This window comes from Cydia fagiglandana, chromosome 2, assembly GCF_963556715.1.
Source record: "Cydia fagiglandana chromosome 2, ilCydFagi1.1, whole genome shotgun sequence".
Lineage (NCBI taxonomy): Eukaryota > Metazoa > Arthropoda > Insecta > Lepidoptera > Tortricidae > Cydia > Cydia fagiglandana.
Window position 1 is genome coordinate 22,521,066 of NC_085933.1, and position 25,474 is coordinate 22,546,539.

Genomic DNA, 25,474 nt, shown 5'->3' on the forward strand with positions numbered 1-25,474 from the left:
TTAGAGTGCCGTCATGTTTAGTGCAACATACTTACGTTGTGTGAAATTGTCTACTACAAGGATCACGGAAACACTGTTTGCATGTGTGAGTAATAGTAGGAAAAGCGTGACAGCAACACTCCGTCGAATTAAAAAGGTGGTTTTTGCACAATGAAGTATTCAATGTTTATTTGAATAGTTCAATATTTACTTAAAGAGTGCGCGAAACATACTTTTAAGTATACAAATACCAAGACCATTTCACAAAAAAATAAAATCTGAAATTTTGCAAAGTGGTGCCATCTAGCGAGATTTAAGTTTTGAGTAACCTAGGCGAACCACCTTAAGGAAAGTCAGTAACTATAAGCTAGATTGATTCATAGAAACTATTTTTTTTAATTTTGTATAAGTACAGGAACCTGGTGTGTATGTGTGTGTGTGTGTGTGTGTGTGTGTGTGTGTGTGTGTGTGTGTGTGTGTGTGTGTGTGTGTGTGTGTGTGTATGTGTGTGTGTGTATTCCCAATTTCTATCGCTCGTATTTCAAAAATTTGCATTTCGCTGTTTTCCACCGATTTTCGACATAATTATATGAAAATAAAACTGCTCAGGCTCTGCTCAATGTAAAATTATCCAGTGTTTATTATTTTAACGATACGTACATATTGTCATGACTGTGTTTACCTTTAATGATTTAATTCTATGTACCTATTTCTAGCTTAAAAGAGCGAATTAATTCCCAGAAGCCTGCCTGACGTTTGCGTTACTAAAAGCCATAGACGTCAATTTTACAATCTTGAGTTACCCATAACGACTACCATTAGCTAATTAATGAAAACCCATTATTAAATTACATTCAAACCATGCATCGAACGTAACGAGGCTCTTAAATCAACCAATCAGCGTCGAGTGGCGACAGGTCTAGCCAATGGGCAGCCAGCGCTCACCGCACGGGGACAGCTCAGCCAATCACGTCGCGTCAGCGCTGTCACTAGATGGAAATTGCTGGTTGTTGAGGGTCGACAAATGGGAATTCAGTTTTTAACATGTTTTGACGCGGAATGAAACTAGATTTTACCGTAAAACCTTGTTTCCCTAACCTAGATTTGTGAACTATTAGGTATTTGTTACTGACGCTTTTTAACCGTTTACAGTAAAGCCAAAAAAGGGCAATTTATGTAAGTGGATAGGCTCTAGCGTTAGCGTCTAAATTACTAAGCAGATAATGAAGGTGCCAATCGATGTGCGTGTGCTAATACACTACATATTTATTCACATTATTAGTACAACTGTTTGGACGTTAAATGAAGGGACACCCTCCGACACTTTATCACGGCATTTATCGCCGATATGGACGCGTGATGTTTGCCTTGTCACATTATTAATTAGTTTAAAAACGGTAAACCGCATCGGAATGAGGGTTTAATGAAATCAGGTTGCGTTGTAGGTAGTTAAATTATAATGACAACGAGTATTTCTTTTTGGGGTGGGTTGTATTAACCGATTCGATGCGTGTTCCATTTTCGAAAACTTACCTAAACTTTGGCTGTGGCGCGGAACAATCATTTCATGACACGGCAGTCATGCCATGCGCCATAGAATATGATGACACTCCTTCCGTGTCACACGTAAAAACATTGATGACACGGCAGGCGTGTTATCAGCCCCGAATCGGTTAAACAATCTCACGTGTGTCATCTGTAAGGTAAACGTAACCAGTGCTCGACATGCTAATTCTCAATAGATGACACCTTGCTGTCACCTCTATTGACAGACAAAGACTTAAGTTTCAAGATGACATGTACTAGGACCGCGTCGAGCACCAGTACGTTTAGGTATCTTATGTAGGTGCTCTATTTCTTTATAAAGTAAATGGTTTTCAATAGCAGGGGCCAAGAATGTAACTATGTTCTAAAAATATATATTTTTTTACTTTTTACAAAGCCTTTAGTGTTATAAGTTTTGAGAACAGGACAAGTTTAATTTTCTGTAGGATACCTTCTCTCAGAAATACCCCATATAACCATTCCAGTCGCAGAATCATCAAAGTGGTAACTAAATGTCAGATGTGTCGTAACAGAGTCCACACAATGTGTCTAGAATTGTTTCGAAACAAAGTGTCGTCGCCGTGTGTACACTTTTCCGTAACAAGGTGTCGACACATTTGTGTGCACTTTGCGTGCGGTTTGCGACTAAATCTGACAGCAAATTTGTGACAGCAAATGTCAATATAAAATACCTCTTGAAAACCAAGGTTTGTCAAACTACTATTAGTGTCTCGTGTGCTCGTAATTCTAGTAAGTCATCATGGGCGATGCGAATGATAAAAATCGACCAAAACCATATAAACACCCAACACCCGTCAACCTTTTACAGAAAACTTTTTAAAGAAATGCAATACGCTACTAGGTCAGGCAACGAATGCTCAATAAAGTTGTAGAGGGAAATGCTTGGAACACAATTTTTGGTTCCTTAACTTGGTTTGGACAAGTTAGGAGGTGGACATATCAAAAGTCCTCGGCCGTAGCCTTTGAGCGGGGGGGAGAGAGGGGGCTTTGGAGGTCCCATTTTCCGGTTTTTCGATTATATCTTGGAAACTATGCATCGTAGCGACATGGCCACTTATAGAAAATGAAAGTTAATTTAATTTGTTACAAAGTTTATTTTGTCAATTTTTTCCATATATTGAATAGTTTTTGAGATATCCGCTCTTGAAACTTTATTTAGGGCTCTCAATTTTATCTTGATCACTACATCAGTGAAGGTGCTAGGCCGTGTTCCACAAAATTTAAAAACAATTTTTTTAGGGTTCCGTACCTCAAAAGGAAAAAATGGAACCCTTATAGGATCACTCGTGCGTCTGTATGTCTGTCCGTCTGTCACAGCCTATTTTCCCGGAAACTACTGGACCAATTAAGTTGAAATTTGGTACATATATGTAAATTAGGGACCCAAAGACGGACATATAACGTAAACAAATTGATTTTATCCCCAAAAAATGACCATTGCCCCCCCCCCCCCCCCTTTATCTCCGAAACTACTAGCTCTTAAATTTTGAAAAAAATGCCAAATTAGTCCTTTACCTATCACGATTATTAAGATGACAGGAAAACCTATTAGAAATGTGCAGCCAAGCGCGAGGCGGACTTAATGTACGGCGGAACCCTTAATACGCGAGTCCGGCTCGCACTTGGCCGGTATTTTTAAAACTCCTCTTGACGCTTAACCGCTGAACCGATTTCGTTGAAATTTGGAATAGAAATAGTTTGCGTCCCGGAACAGGACATAGGATAGATCTTATAACCAAAATCATCTTTTGAAGGTGTGAAAAGTGGCGTGAAAATTTGTACGGACAATCAATAACCGCTGAACCGATTTATATGAAATTTGGGATGGTCTACAATTCTACATCTTTGATTTAGTTGAAAATGATAAAAAAAATGACTTCAAACCTAAACTTAAACAGTAAGTATTAACTTCAAGAATTCAATTCTGAATTCCCCCCTGCACCACATTTCACACCTTTAAAGGATGATTTTTGAGATAACTTATTATGTCCTGTCTCGGGACTCAAAATATATGTGTACCTTTAAATTAAAACTGTTCAGCAGTTTAAGCGTGAAAAGGAGTTTAAAAATAAATATTTTAATAAGTTTATATGTTTTTACTTCGGAATGGTGTCAATGTGATACCATAACTAAATTTGGTACTGTGAATTTATACGAAAACGATACCAAACATGGCCTCGTAGCTTTACTGATGTAGAAGTCAAGATAAAATTGAGAGCCCTAAATTCTTATTACTTGGCCTAACTTGTGTAGAAGGAAAAGGAAAAATAAAAGTCCTCGGCAGGAATATAAGACACAAATATAATTTATAGAGTTACTATTTCAACCATCAAACATAAACATACCTTGATTATATTATTCTAGTGAGATACGCATATATAAACAAAAACATTTAAAAAATTACAAGGTCGAAATGTCACGGAGCTTGTGTGAGTTATATGTGAAAAATAAAAACTTTTATGACAAGAAAATCTGGACACAATTTAAGAATCATCCAATTGCGTCGAGGAATCATCAGTATTTTTGCTTGTTTCATTACCTCCTTGCTTCTTTTGTTGTCCTTTGTATTCTGTAGCAATTGGTTAGATCTGAAAATAAAGATAACTTGCGTCGTCACGGATGTCGATTTATAGGTTTTAGGGAGTGCAGTATTCGAAAATGATGACCATTTTATAATCCAAGATGGCGGCTACGCATGTTGTCATAAAAGTCGTCATGAATATTGTTTTATAGGTTTTAGGGCGTGACAGGTCCAACAATAGGGTATATTACTGCAATGTTCTGCCGCCAGAGTGCAGCACTACCGACTCAGTAAATTCATAGACTAACTTATACATACTGTGCCTTAAACTGTTTTTTGACAAGTTTTCAAAGACAATAAAATATGACATTGATGCATCAAGGCGGTTTGTTAACAAGTGCCTACCGGTAAACGCGAAAATCGAATTTTAGTTATCCGCCTCTTTATCGCTCGAATATGCGAGAGTGATAGAGAGGCAGAAACCGAACCCTCGATTGTCGTGTTTCACGATAGGCGATATGTGAGTGACGTAGTGACGCATGTTTGTTTACTGTATGTGTACTACTAGTGCCACCTACGCAGAGCTTTGTCTAATATTCCCTATTGTCTACATCACTGTGATTGAAGTCACAGGCCTCCATGGGCTACGGTAATCGCTTACCATCAGACGGGCGGTGTGGTTGTTTGCCACCAACATGTTAATTAAAAAAAAACTCCACTATATCGCCAGTTAATAAGTACTTATTTTGCGAAGCTAATGACATTTGTCACAAGAAATACGACAATTGTCACGAAATTCCGACACAGAACTCAAGAATTACCGAAAGTTCTTTGAAATCTTGTGACAATTTCCATCATTATCATCATAAACATCGCAAAAGAAATACCTGTTTTTGCCGATATAATAAAGTTTTTAAAAATAATACAATGATGGTGACAAACAGGAATACGGCCCGCCCGATGGTAAGCGATAACCGTAGCCCATGGATGCCTGTGACGTCAGCAACAATGAGACTTGTCGAAATGTCGCACCTGTCACGTTACGTCACATTGTCACGCCAGGGAGTACATCTGAAAATTGTGTGTTCCCATTTGTCCCCATCCCGATAAGGTGGGAAAAAATGGGAAATATTTACATGCAAATCCTATTCCATCTGTTCCCTACGGAGATAAATGGGAATACATCCGAAAATTGTGTGTTCCCATTTGTCCCCACCCCGATAAGGTGGAAAAAATGGGAAATATTTACATGCAAATCCTATTCCATCTGTTCCCTACGGGGATAAATGGGAATGCATCTGAAAATTGTGTGTTCCCATTTGTTCCCATCCCTGCGAGGATAAATGGGATTACATCCGAAAATTGTGTGTTCCCATTTGTCCCCACCCCGATAAGGTGGGAAAAAATGGGAAATATTTACATGCAAATACTATTCCATCTGTTCCCTGCGGGGATAAATGGGATTACATCTGAAAATTGTGTGTTCCCATTTGTCCCCACCCCGAAAAGGTGGGAAAATTGGGAAATATTTACATGCAAATCCTATTCCATCTGTTCCCTACGGGGATAAATGGGAATACATCTGAAAATTGTGTGTTCCCATTTGTTCCCACCCCGATAAGGTGGAAAAAATGGGAAAAATCTTATTCCATCTGTTCCCTGCGAGGATAAATGATAAATGGGATCACATCCGAATTTTGTGTTTTCCCATTTGTCCCCACCCCGATAAGGGGGGGAAAAATGGGAAATATTTACATGCAAATCCTATTCCATCTGTTCCCTGCGGGGATAAATGGGATTACATCTGAAAATTGTGTGTTCCCATTTGTCCCCACCCCGAAAAGGTGGGAAAATTGGGAAATATTTACATGCAAATCCTATTCCATCTGTTCCCTACGGGGATAAATGGGAATACATCTGAAAATTGTGTGTTCCCATTTGTTCCCACCCCGATAAGGTGGAAAAAATGGGAAATATTTACATGCAAATCTTATTCCATCTGTTCCCTGCGAGGATAAATGATAAATGGGATTACATCCGAAAATTGTGTGTTCCCATTTGTCCCCACCCCGATAAGGGGGGGAAAAATGGGAAATATTTACATGCAAATACAAATACTATTCCATCTGTTCCCTGCGGGGATAAATGGGATTACATCTGAAAATTGTGTGTTCCCATTTGTCCCCACCCCGATAAGGTGGAAAAAATGGGAAATATTTACATGCAAATCCTATTCCACCTGTTCCCTACGGAGATAAATGGGAATACATCCGAAAATTGTGTATTCCCATTTGTCCCCACCCCGATAAGGTGGGAAAAAATGGGAAATATTTACATGCAAATTCTATTCCATCTGTTCCCTGCGGAGATAAATGGGATTACATCTGAAAATTGTGTGTTCCCATTTGTCCCCACCCCGATAAGGTGGAAAAAAATGGGAAATATTTACATGAAAATACTATTCCATCTGTTCCCTGCGTGGATAAATGGGATTACATCTGAAAATTGTATGTTCCCATTTGTCCCCACCCCGAAATGGTGGGAAAATTGGGAAACATTTACATGAAAATACTATTCCATCTGTTCCCTACGGGGATAAATGGGAATACATCTGAAAATTGTGTTCCCATTTCTCCCCACCCCGATAAGGGGGGGGGGGGGGGGAATGGGAAATATTTACTTTCAAATCCTATTCCATCTGTTCCCTGCGGGAATAAATGGGAATACATCCAAAGATTGTGTGGTCCCATTTGTCCCCGCCCCGAAAAGGTGGGAAATATTTACATGCAAATCCTATTCCATTTACGTACAAAAATGTCCCCCTGTCAACTTTCAATCGAGATTTAATCGATAATTTATTCGATTAATATTCAGATTAATGCAATTTCAATCTATGTTAGGTCGACAAAATTAATCGCGATTAAAATATGAGGATTAACTTTTTTATTCCACGGCATGGCTCTTACACTTTGAGAATATCTGAAAACGAATGAACACAAGGAGCCATTTTGCAAATCCAGTAACTTTGTTATTACTTTTGACAGCGCGTGTCATGTGTCAACACAGAGTCGACACAAAGGGGAAAAATGGGAAATATTTACATGCAAATCCTATTCCACTTGTTCCCTACGGAGATAAATGGGAATACATCCGAAAATTGTGTGTTCCCATTTGTCCCCACCCCGATAAGGGGGGGAAAAATGGGAAATATTTACATGCAAATACAAATACTATTCCATCTGTTCCCTGCGGGGATAAATGGGATTACATCTGAAAATTGTGTGTTCCCATTTGTCCCCACCCCGATAAGGTGGAAAAAATGGGAAATATTTACATGCAAATCCTATTCCACCTGTTCCCTACGGAGATAAATGGGAATACATCCGAAAATTGTGTGTTCCCATTTGTCCCCACCCCGATAAGGTGGGAAAAAATGGGAAATATTTACATGCAAATTCTATTCCATCTGTTCCCTGCGGAGATAAATGGGATTACATCTGAAAATTGTGTGTTCCCATTTGTCCCCACCCCGATAAGGTGGAAAAAAATGGGAAATATTTACATGAAAATACTATTCCATCTGTTCCCTGCGTGGATAAATGGGATTACATCTGAAAATTGTATGTTCCCATTTGTCCCCACCCCGAAATGGTGGGAAAATTGGGAAATATTTACATGAAAATACTATTCCATCTGTTCCCTACGGGGATAAATGGGAATACATCTGAAAATTGTGTGTTCCCATTTCTCCCCACCCCGATAAGGGGGGAAAAAATGGGAAATATTTACTTTCAAATCCTATTCCATCTGTTCCCTGCGGGAATAAATGGGAATACATCCAAAAATTGTGTGGTCCCATTTGTCCCCGCCCCGAAAAGGTGGGAAATATTTACATGCAAATCCTATTCCATTTACGTACAAAAATGTCCCCCTGTCAACTTTCAATCGAGATTTAATCGATAATTTATTCGATTAATATTCAGATTAATGCAATTTCAATCTATGTTAGGTCGACAAAATTAATCGCGATTAAAATATGAGGATTAACTTTTTTATTCCACGGCATGGCTCTTACACTTTGAGAATATCTGAAAACGAATGAACCAAAGGAGCCATTTTGCAAATCCAGTAACTTTGTTATTACTTTTGACAGCGCGTGTCATGTGTCAACACAGAGTCGACACAAAGTCGAAACATTTGCGACTACTTTGTGACTGCAATATTTCTCAGCCTTAAACCATATTTATACATCATAATTAACAAGTTTCGTAGTATGTAAAGCGTTATTTCTGTTATTTAAGTATAGTATACGCATCAAAGTACTAAAAATGCATCAAATAATATAGTTATGAACACAGGCACTGAGAAGTAAACAATTTCATTTCCGGCTAAACTAAAACAATGTGGTGGCGCGTTGATTATATTACACTTAGTTTATCAAATCACTCGAGCAGTTTAATTCCCCATAATAATTTAAGTCCTATTGTAATATAAATGCAAACAATATATAATTACGTCTTGTAATCCGTTTTAGAGATGGCGTATTAATGTCACTTATTTTTATTTAAGCATTTTTCCATCTGACAGTTTCCATTTGACAGGAACAAAATGAACGAATGAACGAATGATTTTGGCATAAAGTAGTCGCAAACCCGAAACAATGTGTGCACACGGCGACCACACTTTATGTCACTTTGTGTCATGTGTCGACCCTTCCCCATTTCTGGTAACTGTGTTGACACGGCGACGACTCTGCGACTGGAATTGTGACCGAAACAGACGGTGTCGACACAAGATGTGTCAACACCGCGTCGTAACGGCGACTAGAAATGGTTGTATGGGACCCCTAGTCTAAACTAAAGTGCGCGCGAGCTTAGACGAATTGCAATTTTTTACAGCTTGTAACAAGGTGAGTGGAAACACGCGCTGCGCACAGCCCTTCATGTAACTCAAGATATAATATGCAAGTCGTAACAATATATCTCGGGATATCGCCAGGGTTGTCTCCATATTGCGACCATATAAACTAACGACGACTATTAAGCTGTCGTCAACTATTAAATTGTAATTGCGAGGCAGACACAGCGGAGAAAAGTACAGTAAATAGGAATGTTATACTACGTTTGCTATTGATTTATTGGCTTATTATAGTGCTATTGGATTTTTATTTTAATAATATAATTACCTATTTGCCTCCAAAGTAGGAGATCTCGGGTTAGAATCCTGGTAAGGGCTTTTATTTGTAGGTTTATCACCGATATGTGTACCTATCTGAATAAGTTATGGATGTTTTTTTATGTATTTAAGTACCTACTTATCTATATCTATTATATATAACGTCATCTATTACATGCCTAAGTATAACACATGCCTTATTGAAGTTATTATCGGACTAGATCGATTTGTGTTAAATTGTCCCATAAAATTTATTTATATATTTGATATAATTTTTAAAACAAATGTTGACAATAGGCTCCTTAGGAGAAGCTTGGCCTAATTGCTGTGTATGACTCCGTACTCTAATATATTACTAATCAATTTTCATTTCCAGTTAAAGTCACAAAATTAAATTACAGGGGTAATGTTTCAAGGGGAATCGTCGTGTTCGCACAAATTGTGTCACATGTGGCAATTACCGGGGCCGTGGAGCACTTCCGCTATGGCGTGCTTACTCGTGCTCCCGGTTACGACGTTCAACGTACCACTTACAGCCATATTCGAACAATGAGATACGTCAAATACTAGATATTGAAACGATATGGAATAGATATGTCAGTGTCAAACAAGTGTCAAAAGTGACGTTTTTGTTTGAAGAAATGTCAATTTTGACACTGACATATCTAATCCATATCGTTTTAATGTCTTGTATTTGACGTATCTCAGTGTTCGAATACGGCTGTTAGTTATAGTTATCTGTGTCTCACTAACAGTATCAAAGAATATTAATACTCTTTAATATTTATTATTATGTACCTATATACTTATTTTGTATTTGTTCTAAATATCTGTTGTATCTGTTCATATTGCCCAAATGTAGTACATACATACCTAATATACGAGAAAGCGCGTGTTCCTATTTTCGGAACTGGTAAATCATATCCCACCAAAAACATTCTGTAAAAAACTAGCCAAGTCTCGATGGAGGTGCTTGTTTATCTCTAAAAAGTAATGAAATCTAGACAAAGTCGTGCCAAGTCTAAGGTTCCTTACTGCGATTTCTTTATTATTATAGTTAATGTTGTGTGACTTGGCCGTTGAAGGGTACACAAGGGTACAAAACCAGGTGCTCCATGACACCATTGCACCAATCTGTCGCCAGAACCGCTACCCATTGACGATGGAAAATTGCCACTTGGAAGACGTTGATTCAATAACCAGTCAATTGTAGGCTTGATAAAGCTGCGTATTTCAATAATACTTATGTATGGGCGAGCCTGAAACAAACCCTTCTTTTTGGTGCAATGGCAGATTGGTGCAATGGTGTCATGGAGCACCTGGTTTTGTACCCTTGTGTACCCTTCAACGGCCAAGTCACACAACATTAACTATAATAATAAAGAAATCGCAGTAAGGAACCTTAGACTTGGCACGACTTTGTCTAGATTTCATTACTTTTTAGAGATAAACAAGCAGCTCCATCGAGACTTGGCTAGTTTTTTACAGAATGTTTTTGGTGGGATTTCACTTCTTTTTGTAGTGAAAGCGTTGCGAGACTTGCACCTTTTTACATGTAATGTTTTTGATGGGATCTCATCTCTTTTTGTAGGCAGTCCTTCTTTTCGGGTACTCATACCCATACTATGTATACACATATCATAACTAAACATATCTTCATTCATACTCACATCGTATATCGTAGTGTACCTTTACTTTACCTACTATTTGTAGGAACTGCAACAGTAACTTTGTAATATCATATATTTATATGGGATTACAAACTTACTTATGCAGTTCTTAGATCTTTAAAACGTGACTGATATTGCAATATTTTTAGGTTTTCCCTTTATGTGGCCATTAAACCCTAACTCTGTACCAAATTTCAGCTCTCTGAGTTTATGGGAAGTACTAGTTCTATTCTGATGATCATGAGTGAGTTTCATAAATGCGAAACTTTGCTTTCGCTTAACTTCGGAACTAAATGACCTACAGACTTGAAATTTTGGATTTTAAGTATGTGATTATAGCTTACTGGATGACCAAAATTTCTGCGTTCTGGTCTTATCCAGAGGTTCTCAAATAGGGGCCTGAAAATGCGGCGAAATGGTTCCAGTAAAGGATGGTACGGCAGTGCTTGCTTCGCGCTCGACTTGGCGGGGGCACTGCCGTGCCCCCCGATTAAAAACTCACGGGTATTCTAGCCAGTCATGGCCACAAATAACCCTTAACAGGCTCATATTACCAGCATTTGGAGTACTGTTTCAGAGTCGGCATAATTATAAAATCGATACGTAAACTTATTCGGTACGAACAGGGGTAAAACAACCATTAGCCCTCGTGTTGCTCGGATTTCTTATGGCCTGGATTCTTATCGGATTACGCACCATTGGTTTCAATCTTGAGGATTTGGGGTTTAAATATACATGTCGCGTTAGAGTAGAAAGGTACTTGATACAAAATGTTTGGGAGATCGACACAACTCGGGAAATGGGGGGGATGACCTTATCTTTTTATTTCTTCTTTTTTCTTTAACTGTTATACAAATTAAGTGTAGGTACATATAGGCATAAAAACACTCGTGTAATTCTGAGTGTCATATTTTAATGCCTTTCATTATATAACAGTCACATAAACTACCTATTATTACATCAAATATAATTAACATTAAAAATGTAACATTTCCATCGACCATTCATTGTGACTTCTAAATTATACAGTAAAGTTCTACGGTATCTACGGTTTCTTTAAACCGATTATTTGGGTGCTTCCCACCCCTGTACTTTACTCAAAGTAGGTGGAACATGTTATTAAAGTTTTAAAAGCGAAGAGTTATTTTCTACAAGAAAAAGTTCGTCTTTCTAAATTTTTGAGCTAATATCTAGAGAGACTGGAGACATTATGAGGAAGCCTAACTAATCACTTATTTGACCTCTTCCCCTCTGAGTTCAGAAGTCAGAAGAAGGTAATTATGTCGCTTTAGCAAAATCCAATGACTGCCCTAAACCTTGTGATCATGTTGACATAAAGTAGTACAGTTTAAAGAATATAATTTCAGTACCATTTCGTACCTTGTCATTGTCACAGTGACAATCAATATGAAAGTTTCACTGTGGTACGAAATGGTAATGAAATTAAATTCTTTGTATAGGTACGGGATTCTTTAAGAAACAGCCGGTAAAGTGCTAGGATGAGAAGAACCCTCTAAGGACCCAATCTTAAGACATCGCCAGTGGTTACCACTAGGTAAGTGAAATTGTGAAACTTACACCCGTCAGCCATAAGAAAGTCCTAATGTTATCATCTAATATTTTCGTATAAAATAGGTCACACCCCGCTCTTCCGCTTACAAGGCGGGCACGTCATTTATTTTTCCCATTTGTGGCCGTCTGTCGCTTCCGCATCGACCACACAAGCCTTGTCTACAGCGACAACGACAATAACAAAGACATTCAGTATCACTTGCCCTAAAAGAAGAGTAGAGTATTTGCGTATGTGATCATTCCAAACAATTTTGAGGAAACTGTGCCCTAAACCAGGGGTGCGAAACTCCTGACTTCGGCGAAACTCGGCTCCGCTCGGCTCAGCATTGCTCCGAGCAATTATTTTTATTTATTAAAGTTGGCATCACTTGACTTCCTGTTGCGTGCACGACCAACGATAAGATAATCACTTGAATTGTGACAACCCTAAATAGCCGAAAGGGATAGTGTCATATATTAGAAAGGGATAGCTTGATTAGACGCTGAACCGCTGTCAAACTTCGGTTTTGCAGGAAGTTTCCTTTCTGTCTGGTGAATACAATTTAGTATGAATATTAATGCCTTTACACACGTACGCACATAAAACACTCTATTTTGATTCGCATGCTTTCGCTGAGGATTCATAAACGAATCCCTTTTGCGAGAAAATTTCATAGGTACCTAAATGTTCGTCTCAAACCCTAAACGTGTGCATTATTTTTCCCAGACGTTCCGAGATGAAATTCGTTCGACAAACTATGTTTTTAATAAAAGTTTAATGAAACTCTGTTCTGTTGCAATCGCGAGAGTTCAGAGAACTTGCGGGTTCGAACTACAGCGTTAGAGCCCTTTTGTATACTAAATAAAGGATAATATCGACAAAGTACCTACAAAGCGTTGAACTATCGAACAACGGTTCTTTAAGTAGTGAAAGACAACCAAATTAATTCAAATTTAATCATATTAAGTATCTAGTTTAGTTGCTCAGAGTATGAGAAAATCGACAAATATGTACATATTTATCGAATATCGCTTTTAGTCGATTTCGTGAAATCTTCTGCAAGAATAATGCACTCGTGGAATATGTAATCCCAATCGGACATTGTACCTATGAATCCTATATGTATTAAAAGCTAAAGAGTTATTTCCTAAGTACCTACGTGTACTTTTTTAAGTACTGTTTTACTTAGTCTGATAAAGAGATTACAGGCTCTAAAAGCCGTGTTATAAAAGACAACTTTTAAATATTTATGTATGACGTCCTTTTACCGTTAACTTTTTATACCGTCGAAAAACAAGTCACACAAAACTTTCTTATATATTTTCTCGCACCTTACACGTGTGTGTAGCTATCACTACTTGTCATCTATCGCTTAACTACCAGAGCACAGAGCATAAATATATCTAAAAAATTCGAACGGATTTTTTTTATGTACCTATTGGGTCATCAATATCACTTGTGGCAGTTGTAATGTAGCACCAGTAAGTGCGGCGTTTGAAAAGTGACAAAATGAGTCCTTTACCTACCTATTATTAAATAAAACAACGAGTTGCACTCCGGGAGTGCCGGCAGAAGTGAAAACTCAATGACATTGTAATAGTTTTTCGATCAGGTCACGTCGTGTCCGTCTTACGAAGCGTCTTACGTCTTACGCTGTCGCGAGTTTAAAAAAAATTCTCCATCACGAAATCTTACGTCTTACGGACACGTGACCTGTCACGAGTTTAACATTTTTTCCCCATCACAAAGAGTGCACAGCGCCGCTAAAGAAGTTTTCACTTCAAAAAAATTTAGGTCGTACCTAGTTTGAATAAAAAAAATATGAATTTTGGTTCATAAGGGACTATATGAACTTAGTATGCTTACCTTCAGAATATGTGCTCATATCTTTGGTTCCTTTTTTCCCATTGACGCTTTATTTGAAACCATTACGAAATGCAGTAACTCTAACCCCCTTATTCATAAACGTTTACTTAAGTTGACAAGCCGATAATAATCGTTTGTCCCTTTTCATTATACCAATACGTCGGAAAGGGACAAACGATTATTATCGGCTTGTCAACTTTAGTAAACGGTTATGAATAAGGGGGTAAGTCTTTTAAAAATAAAGAACTACCCGGAACTTCACCCGGGCACTAACATGGATCCAGTTTTTATCCGCTGCCTGTGAATTATGAGCCTTTCACTGCGTTCTGAAGTTTTATATCTTAGTTAAACCAAAGTTAAACGTAGTTAAAGGAAGAGTGCTTTCTTTAATGCTTGTTTTCTGTTAAGCCCAAGGATTAACACTGAAGCTGAACGATATGACTTGATAAAATATATAAGTAAGTGATACATAACCAACCATATAATATCATGGTAGGTATACCATTATGTTTACTTTAAATTTTGGGAAAAGAAGTGATATTACCGACGAACTGTCAAATCGGGAAGCCTTAGACATTTTCCTGTTTTAGAAAGAGATAAAACTTAACGAGATTAACCATAGAGCGATGCCAAGTGATGATAAGTTCCATGAAATCGGAGGTGTATGTATGTATGACAATCATAAAAATTATCTTTTTTTTATATCCTTCTCCTTTTAGTCATTTAAAGAAATAAAACAAAACTCAGCGGTATCATGATCGCGTTTTTATCATCTGTCATGTCATGCGTCACTTTCGCACTCACTTACTTGTTCGAACGTGACAAGCATTGGTGACAAATGATAAAAAGCCGGCCATCTTAGCCCTAAAGAAATAAAATGCGTTTATTTACTTGTTCTGAGTATACTACAACTTTATACAGGATATCCATAGTTCATTGAAAAAAATCGTCAGTATCATTTCATTTGTGTAACATTTTATCATTGTAGGATTTAAAACTGTCGTGGTTTTAAAACTCCCTTCTCCCCGAGCGCCGTTTAAGTACAACCACAGACACAGAGCTGTGTTTTTCCGTGCGCCTTTTCTTTTCTCTTTAAAAAGGCGCAGATGAAATGCCCCTCATGTGGGAATGTTCACATGCCGCTGAATAAACTATGGAAGGGAGTTATTGAAATTCTGATCCCTGAATTTATGTCTTCAGCAATATGGGGGATATGAAAGAATGACTGTAGGTATAAATATGTACGGAGAGTTTTGTTCTTCATCAAAGTATGCAAGAAGCTGTATTGAAATGATTTTCAGCGACGATTTTAAAGGACGCGACAATTATCCGTGATACAATAAAGTAGATAAATAAAATAGAATTATTTCTAAAACTGCATTGTAATTTTATATGTACCTAACTTCCTTTAATTGGTTTCGAGAGGCTTATTTAAAGTATAACCAATATATACCAACATAATATATTCTAGGTATAATAATATGCTAGGTATAATATATACTAGGTATTTTGTTAATGTAATGTCAATGATTAATTGTACATATATGTAAATAGATTAAGACCAACATTATTTGCATGTCTCTATGCGACGAGGTAGTTGATTCCTATGTGTAATCTTATATCAACCTGCATGTACTATCTTACGCAAATAAATAAATTATTATTATAAATTAAATTAAATTATAGAAACGACGATACTTAGCTGTTGAAATTCCTTGAATAGGTAAATAATAAAAAGTAAATCTACTTATAAAAGTAGCAGCTTTATTAATAAAGTCTTGACGATATCTTTAATCAGGTTAAAAGCAACTAATTATACTAAAAGAAGTGCATTTTCTAGACATTTTTCATGCAAGCAATTACTTTGAAATCCCTCGACTAGAGTTTTTAAAGAGATCATAAAATAAATGTTCTGCAACGTCTTCTTTAGCATACTGTACTAGTGAAATGTACTTCTAGGTAGCCTACAGTAGGTAGGTACGTACGTACTAGGTAATGTGTTTGTACTTCTTTCGCCCCCAAAAAAAAACTTAAATATAATTTTTCTGAGTGAAAAGGGGGTTGGAAAATTGTGTGATTTGTTAACGATTATACGTGAACGAATAATACAACCATTATTACGTGTCTTTATTATTCGTATTCCCATATAGGAAGTGAAGGCCATTCTGTAATAGTAGGTACCTAGTTATATACTACGTAGTACGTACTATACGTAATCAGAAACCTCAAAGTTATTATAACATACCTGATAGTATTCCAATCATTACGTCATTGTCAATCGAACGTCTACTAGAGTCAGTCCATAAAAAGTCTGCAGCGGATTTGAGAGCTCGCACAGTGCACGTGTTATTTTAAACTTCAAACTTCTATGAAATTATGACGTATAAATGACACTTGCACTGCGTATTAATAGCCCATCAAATCCGCTGGAGATTTTTCTTGGTCCGACTCTACAATATTGCTTTGCGCACATGAGTACCTACTAAACCGGTACACAGGTAAACAGGTAGGTAGGTTTTAATATATTAATGTATTATTTTATAATTTCCTGTTAAAATGTAATAAATGCTAAACAGGTAAAGTTAAGGTGATTTCTTTGCATATTCGTAGTAATTGTGAAAGTGAACAATTAACCTTGCGCACCATAATTTGTATAAGAATATTTGTATAAGATAGACCTAAGATAAACGATAGACCTTTAGTCTATCATTTCTGGTCGCTAGGTATATTAAGATGCCAAGGAACCAAAAAAGAATCACACTATTACAATAATGTGGATATATATGCATGGAAAGTAGTTGAAACGCTGAAGGAAGTAGTCAATTATGAATGGGTCATACACATTTTTTTACAAACACGTATTTCCTGTAAATATTACAAATTTAAAGGAACCTAAAGCTAATTTTTACGCAGCACCTTTTCGGCGGGATACATTTTTTCAGTACTTGCGACTCAAGTAACAAAAACGGGATATCTAATTATGTACCGGAGTCGTTAACTTAAACTGTATTGTCCACAGAAGTGACCTTTTTCTAGAATGTGTTTGACCCGAATATAACAATCAGTCAAACAAGCAACTCGTAAAACTGAACGAACGCTAAAAGCAATTAGATTCCAATTTAATCTCAAAAGTCGGTTGAATAAGGCCCCAGCTCAGTGGAGGCCAGTCACCACGAACCAATGAATAAATTTCAGGAATGGCCGACGGAAAGGCAAGCAAATGCATCGGCTTTGTAGGCTGTACGAGCGTTTCGATACACCACACCATGGGTTGCTTAAAAATACAGTGTCATTTTTAGGGTTCCGTACCTCAAAAGGAAAAAACGGAACCCTTATAGGATCACTCGTGCGTCTGTCTGTCCGTCCGTCTGTCCGTCTGTCACAGCCAATTTTCTCCGTTACTACTAGACCAATTAAGTTGAAATTTGGTACACATATGTAAGTTTGTGACCCAAAGACGGACATGTAACTTAAGCAAATGAATTTTAAACATGGGGGCCACTTTTGGGGGGTAAATAAGAAAATCTAAAAATAAAGTTTTTCAAACTATATTGTGTTACATATCAAATGAAAGAGCTCAATGTGAGAATCTCAAACATATTTTTTTCATAATTTTAGAATATACAGTTTAGAAGTAATTCAAGAAAATAGGCAAAAAATGACCATTCCTCCCCCTTTATCTCCGAAACTACTGGGTCTAAAATTTTGAAAAAAAATACAATAAATAGACTTGGCGTCTCCATTGGTTATATCCTCCAAGGTTTACTGTATGTTATTTCTATGTCTTTTTTTTCTTCTTGTATTTTTTTTTCTCATCGGAAGATCAGCGCTGGAAGCCACCAGCAACATGCTGAGATGGGGGCCATTTCGTGGCACTTTAATCTTATTTTGTGTTTTCTTGTATATAATGTATTGTACCGATTGTTTGTGTTTACGAATAAATCAATTCTATTCTAATTCTATTCCATTCTAAAATAGGTCTTTACCTATAGATGACAGGAAAACCTATTAGAAATATGTAGTCAAGCGTGAGTCGGACCAATTACTTAGTTTTTGATCCGACCCCTACGGGTTTTTTTAAAGGCAATTCACTCGCGTTTCACATATATAAAAAAAAATCGTTAAAAATTTAGTAATGTACGGAACCCTTGGAACACGAGTCCGACTCGCACTTGGCCGGTTTTTTTTATTTCGGCATCCTGTTTATAAATAATATTAACAAACGTTTGCGTTTGTGTATCAGGGCATCAAAGGTAATTGATAATACGTTTTTTGCTTCAGTTGAAATGATTGCAGATTTAATTTTTAATTACATTTTGTAAACGGGTAGGTAAGTAAGAATAAACATTCCTAAAAAATATTTCGAGGAAGAGAGGAGAAATATTTTTATTTCACGAAAGCTTGGAAGTTTAGAATAAAGCTTTTATAAAAGCTTTCATCAAACGGGTTTGCCCTCTATTTGAAAAGGTAGGAGTGTTCGATATTTTTGATTGGGGTTTCGCTGGGACGTAAATGAATCTGAGATAAGAGATGTGCTCAATGAGTATTTTTGTAACAGATTTCAAAGCGTCAATTTTATTTTATTACTAGCGACCCGCCACGGTTTCACACGGATTAATAAATTATACACATAAGATTCTTCAAGAACTCTATTGATAAGTTAACACTACATGAAATTCCGTTCAGTAGTTTTTGAGTTAATCGCGAACATACAGACAGATTTTGTTTGTCTGTATGTTCACGTTACCTAAAAATAAAAAGTTTATTAATTTTTTACCTACAAATCCTTCAAAACAGTCATACTCCATTTAATGCAGAAAAATAAAATAAAATTATGCTTGTTTTAATGGCACCCGCTGACATGCCATCCTTAACCAACGCCATAAAACAAAATAAGGGGCTTAGTAGGAATTACGCCTCGGCCGAGAATCGTGACCGAGCCGTTTTTAACTGCGATTAGTACGTTTCATGCCAGACATTATCTTGGCATTCTTGGCACACAATATTAGCATTACTAACAGAATACAAGGATATTCTGAGTAAGCCTTAAGATGACAAAATTGATATGTCGGCGGCAGATCGTAATATCAGGCATATCGTGAAACGTGAAAATCTTTGACTCGTTCCCTGAGTCGACGGAGCCCCGCTAAGCGGGGCTCCTATTTCTGGACAGTTTGCCCTTCGGGCATCTGAAGCAACCTAACGAACCTATCTTACCTATATTGATTTAATATGACTATCCTCAAAACAATACACAGGAACATTACGATCTGCCTAATCTTACGATCGGCCGCCGACAGATATAGAAAACTTAAAATAGGGTAAGAAAATATGGTTTTATTTGACGTACATAAATGTATTTTCTTTTTCTTTCCTTCTTTCAAAATCAATGTAGTAGCGTCACTAGTAAAGTTTTACCGTTGACCGTGCGTTAAGAAAGGTCTTCGTTTCAGCTTGAGCAAAAATGTTCTCGTATGTCTAGATGTTTTCCTCTGCAGATTGCATTTGTCAACCGATTCTCACAAAATTTTGTGAGCAGGTTGGTAGTTAGAAATACTTCCATTTTCTGTCGTTTCATTTTTTTGGAAAACGCTTAAAAATGGCGCAAAGGACTTAAGCGCCAGTAGAGTCTAAGGCACTTGAGACTATTATGAGTTCTCTGTGAAAATGACTCAACGAAGTAAATACATACCTATTTTATTTTTTACCTATACATTTTTTAAGCTTATCGCGAGGTCTACAGTTGACAGAGCCACTATTATAGGTACTTAAACTTTTAAAAAATCACGATTACTTAGATTTAAATCCATATCTGTGGCACCTAGTAGGTACTTACCTTCACTCGACGTCTATAACTTATATCAAACAAAACTCAAACATCTTACTTTATCAAAATTTAGGTGTAAGTTACAATATCTGTCCAAAATATCACAGAGAATGGCTATATTAAATTTAATAGCACCATTCATTGCCCGCCCGTCAATTAAGAGAAGCCAAGAAAACGCCTTAAGTAAAATAAAAGACCCTTAATCAATAAATTAATAACATTTTGAGGCGCCCTCGCAAAAAACTTTTTTAAATCAATATAATTCATCACATTCTTAGTAGGTATCAAATACTGTTACGGGAACGTATAAATGCATTTATTCGTAGATAATAATACGTTTTCTCTCATCTGAATGAATAAAGAGTATTTTTTCACCCAATAACATAGTGTTACTTACAGTTGGCTGCTAATGTCGTTCCCCCAAAAAACACCCGCAATTCCAAATTCAAAATGCACAGCACTAGTCAAACTGTCACCAAAACACTGGCACAATATAGTCTATGGTGTCAATTATTTTTTCGGAAACGGTTCTGGCGAAGGAGTTTCGGAAACGCTCAGCGTCGCGGCGTCGATACGCGGACTGAGCGGCCATGACAGTTTTGGCTGGGGTGGCGTACGCATGCGCCCTGGCCGCCACCTTAAGGTCATTCCCCATTGTTCGCTCTTGATGAGGGTAGAAAATTGATGCCGGCTCAAATTGGAGGCGAAGAAAACCTTTTTAAGTTACCGTAGATGTGTAACAACGTTAATTTAAGTAATGTAACTGACGTTTTGATCTCCCGCCAGCGACGTTTAACGTTTACTCTCGTCAACGACAATTATGTCATTGTAAGTGCTTTTTATGAAATATTAAGTAAAGCGGTATTACTCAATGTACTTAGGCGATATTTTAGGACTTATATATTTTTCAGCGCATTGATACCTAATTTGCTAGACTAGGTCCATTTTTCTGCTCCTAACTATTAGTAACTATCAGTAGGTAACTAACCTTCTTCTAAGAATAAGGCAAACAATACATACACCATGTATCCCTGAAGAAATTAAAATAAGTACCTGTTGTCATTAATTGATAAAACTATAATACCTACTTAGTTCAAACAAATCCATGTAAGTAGAGACACAAAATAGATAAGTACAGAAGTCAATCACATGTATGTACTTTACTTTTCATACCTACGCTCGGCGGTCGCTCTAGGGTTGCGATTGTTGCGAACTATGACTTATGCACAAAAAACTATCGTGGTAGTGGCACTCGTATCTATCGTATCGTATCTCGTATTTAGTTGTTTGATTTATTGTTGAGGATGAAACGGGAAGAATGGAAATATAAATTAATAATAACATTAATAACTCAAATAGGTATTTTAATTTTAATGTCATTTTTATATTACAAATTTGCCACAGAAAATATCTTGCGATGATTCCGAGATTGGCGAAATACACGATTATTATATTTTTAAGTGTAATAAATTCGCATTCTCATGTACAAAGTAATAAATTCGCATACGCATTCTCTCTGAAACCACTGGTAGCTTAAAAAACGACAATTCACCGTTTAATGTTGAATTTAAACAACCGTCCACTGTACAGTTATAATAACGTTTTGTTTTGTTTCTCCATTATTGCACAAAAAAGTTCACAGACGCGTGTCTCAAGCGGATGGCACTCGCGCTCGCACTGGTCCCAACTGGTCCGAGATATCGTGTCCGTGAGCAGTGTCTATGTGTGCGTTGCTCGAGCGCGCTTTGTATGTAGGTTGATTTCTGCACCTATCTGTTTTGTGGTAGAGAGATCCTTATGAACGTCACCTTATTATCTAGCTTTGCCTTACGCCTACGCGGTCAACTCTATTTCGGGTACCTATTTCAAGCTTTAGAGGGCAATGGCATTTCACTCATATTGAAAACCCACTTTTTATTTTATTTTCAATTTAACGTTAGTGTGTACCCACCTATAATCCAAGTGCTCATGGCATCGACGTTCACTACTTAAAATATACGTATAGAGATTAGTATTGAAAAAAAAATGTTATTTGTGTTATTTAAGTTGTAGTTTAACCCCTCGTGCTAATATTGATACCCGAGCAAGCGAGAGATTCCAAAATTGAAACACAAGCATAGCGCGTGGTCCAAGAATAGGAAACTTGAGCGTTGCGATGGGTTCAACGCACAAGAGTTAAACAAAAATTGCTCCAATTTAATAATTAAAGAATTACTCAAATCGGACCTCAGGGCAGGGCTCAGAATAAATGGTGAACATAGGACATAAAAAAATGCCACAACCGAATACAGAACCTTCTCCTTATTCGTGAAAACTCTGGTATAGCTATTTTACAAATTGCCAAAATGCAATGTGAAATTGCGTAAAAATACATTGCAGCCTTGAAATTTCCGCACAAAGCCTCAATCCTCAATTGCCCCAGAAGCCGGAGTGCCAATAAATATTAAAGCCATGTAAAGCGTGTGTGCGATTAGACCTCTATTTTACGACCTAAAACCCTTGCTCCCATTAAAATTACACAAGGGACCCGCCTCCGGAAACTATGTAAGGTAAGGTGAACAACCAAAGGGTCAGGATACGGTAACTCGATAGAAAAAGATACATTTTTATTTAGCTCCGGCGGAATGTTTGGTTCCTTCGACGTGTTGCCTCTCTGTCGCACTTGTAAACTCGTACGTAAGTGTGACAGGGAGGCAACACGTCGAACGTGGTTCGCGGTAGGCCCTCTGTTTCGTACAGAAAATGACAGCGATGACGTCTCTAGTTACTAAATGCTCTAAGGCCCACTTGCACCATTTCATTAACCCGGGGTAAACCGGTTAAACCTGGCGTTACTATGGTTATCAGTACAATTTGACACTAGGTTAACGGTTTAACCGCTTAATCCCAGGTTAGTGAAATGGTGCAAGTGGGCCTAAGAGTGCAAGAGATCAAAGGTGTCGGTTTAACGAAGAACGGTAAAGTCACTTGTAGGTACCATTATTCTTTATAGGTAGCATGTATGTAAGTTTCAGATTGCTTGTAGTCTGTATCTTTAGGTATTTAAAAGAAAGTAAACACACAATTTGTACATCTTCGAGTAGTTATAACATTTATTGGTTAACCAACCAAATATAAAACCGCCTGATGGATATGTCACCGAACGACCTGACTTTAACCTACATTATTTGATCATGTAATGTTCTCAACTGGCTTAAGGAGCCATTTGAGGATATACTTTGTTTACTTTTATTTAAATACATAAAGATACAGAGTATAAGTGCCACGCCATTCCGATGATATTTAGCTGACCGCGTGGAATAAGCGACAGTTGTGTTGTAGCCACAATAAAAGAACCTCGGTCGGTTCATAGCCTTGGCATTGGCTACTGTCCAACTTTTATTGTATTGGATTGGATTATTCTACTATCTAGAAAATCATGAACTTTAAACTGATAACTTTTGTAATAACATATGCGATGATGCGATGAAATAATAAGAACAGTTAAATTAGATGAAGGTTTACAAAATTAAATTTGACCTGAGGATCTCTAAGTACGGCTACCACCAGTTTAGACATTGACATATTAGCTCGCGTCTACGTAAATTACTTTCTATTTATATCTGGCATGCACTAATATGCGAGTACGAGCGAGATGCATAGAAAGTAAGTTACTTAGACGTGAGTGAATATCATTGTCAAAACTGGTGGTAGTGGTAGAGCTCGTATGCAATATAAAAGTATATGTGAGGGCGACTTAACCTATCAAAAATCCCCGGGCCAAACGCGGCACAGCAGGATAGGTACATTTAGTGCTAAATATTAGATATCAAAACCCTCAACACTCGACAATCAGGCTAAGAGCAAGTTACAGTATTCATCTGTCAAAATTACACCTAAGTATAGTATTGTGCTCAATAGTCTTGTTAGTCCATTGTCTATGGTAATAGATGAGACCACCTGTTGTCTGTGTCTAAATACTCTCACGAAGATAGGCGCCCTACTCATACCTACGCTTTTGTTCTCACATACGCTACTGACGTTATTAATTAATGATTAGACATTCTGTGTCTTTCGTATGTGCGTGGTGGTCTAACCTCCTAAGTCCTGAGTTCCTTTAAAAAGAACAAATTAAAATCGAAGTACCTATATATAGTTTACTATAATGGAATAAATGAAGGTTCCAAATTCAAAACTGCAAAAATGACTGGGTTTTAGGAGGCTAAAATTACAGGTTCCAACCTCGATCGAAAATGCAAAGATATTACTGAAAAATTTGGTCATGGTCTCATGGATCATATCAAACAAGATCTTATCAAAACGGAAGTTTAAACCAAAGTAACGAGGCACTACGCACTACTTTAAAATTTAATTGTATTAATTGTCGTTAAGTAGGTACACTGGTACAGTCACCTGCAATAATATGTTACTCTTAGAAGGTCGCAAAAATATCTGTAACGATCTTATCTGTAGAGCCATAAGAACGTATTTTTGCGGCCTTCGAAGAGTAATATATTATTGCAGGTGACTGTACCTACACTCCATCGGGTTTCTTGCAATGCAGACTTTTAGCTGGTATCTATTATATTTAACATACACAAACATAAAAATACTATGTTTTTTTTATAGAGCTTACTTCTTGGAAGTATAGGTAAAAATACGGCCTATATCATCATAAACAGAAATCCAATGACACGACATTAATCAAAGTTAACACAATAGTTTCGATGCTACAGTGGAATACACAACACAAACATACGGTATATAGGTACCCACTTACACTGTGATATGTAGGTATTTACTAATAAATAACACTAGACTAGACTAGACTATTAGACTTTTAACATCCTTTTTAGGGTTCCGTACCCAAAGGGTAAAACGGGACCCTATTACTAAGACTTCGCTGTCCGTCCGTCCGTCCGTCTGTCACCAGGCTGTATCTCACGAACCGTGATAGCTAGACAGTTGAAATTTTCACAGATGATGTATTTCTGTTGCCGCTATAACAACAAATACTAAAAACAGAATAAAATAAAGATTTAAATGGGGCTCCCATACAACAAACGTGATTTTTGACCAAAGTTAAGCAACGTCGGGAGTGGTCAGTACTTGGATGGGTGACCGTTTTTTTTTGCTTTTTTTTGTTTTTTTTTTGTATTATGGTACGGAACCCTTCGTGCGCGAGTCCGACTCGCACTTGCCCGGTTTTTTTTATTTACCGTATTGAAGTAAAAAAGAGTAAGTAATTGTCATAAAAACGCTATTTTAAAATTCATACAATATTTCCCCTTGAACGTGGATAGATGTCTGAAAGCGTACATCCAAGAATTACTCAGAAA

The 25,474-nt window shown here is 37.2% G+C and overlaps 1 long non-coding RNA gene across 1 annotated transcript in view; it reads right to left on the minus strand.

Moving 5' to 3' along the window:
- LOC134678893 (uncharacterized) overlaps positions 1-20,978 on the minus strand; it is a 75,636-nt gene extending 54,658 nt beyond the window's left edge. The window contains exon 1 of the long non-coding RNA XR_010100259.1: positions 20,554-20,978. This is a non-coding gene — a long non-coding RNA (uncharacterized LOC134678893). The remainder of the gene's footprint in view (positions 1-20,553) is intronic.
- Positions 20,979-25,474: the final 4,496 nt, after the last annotated feature.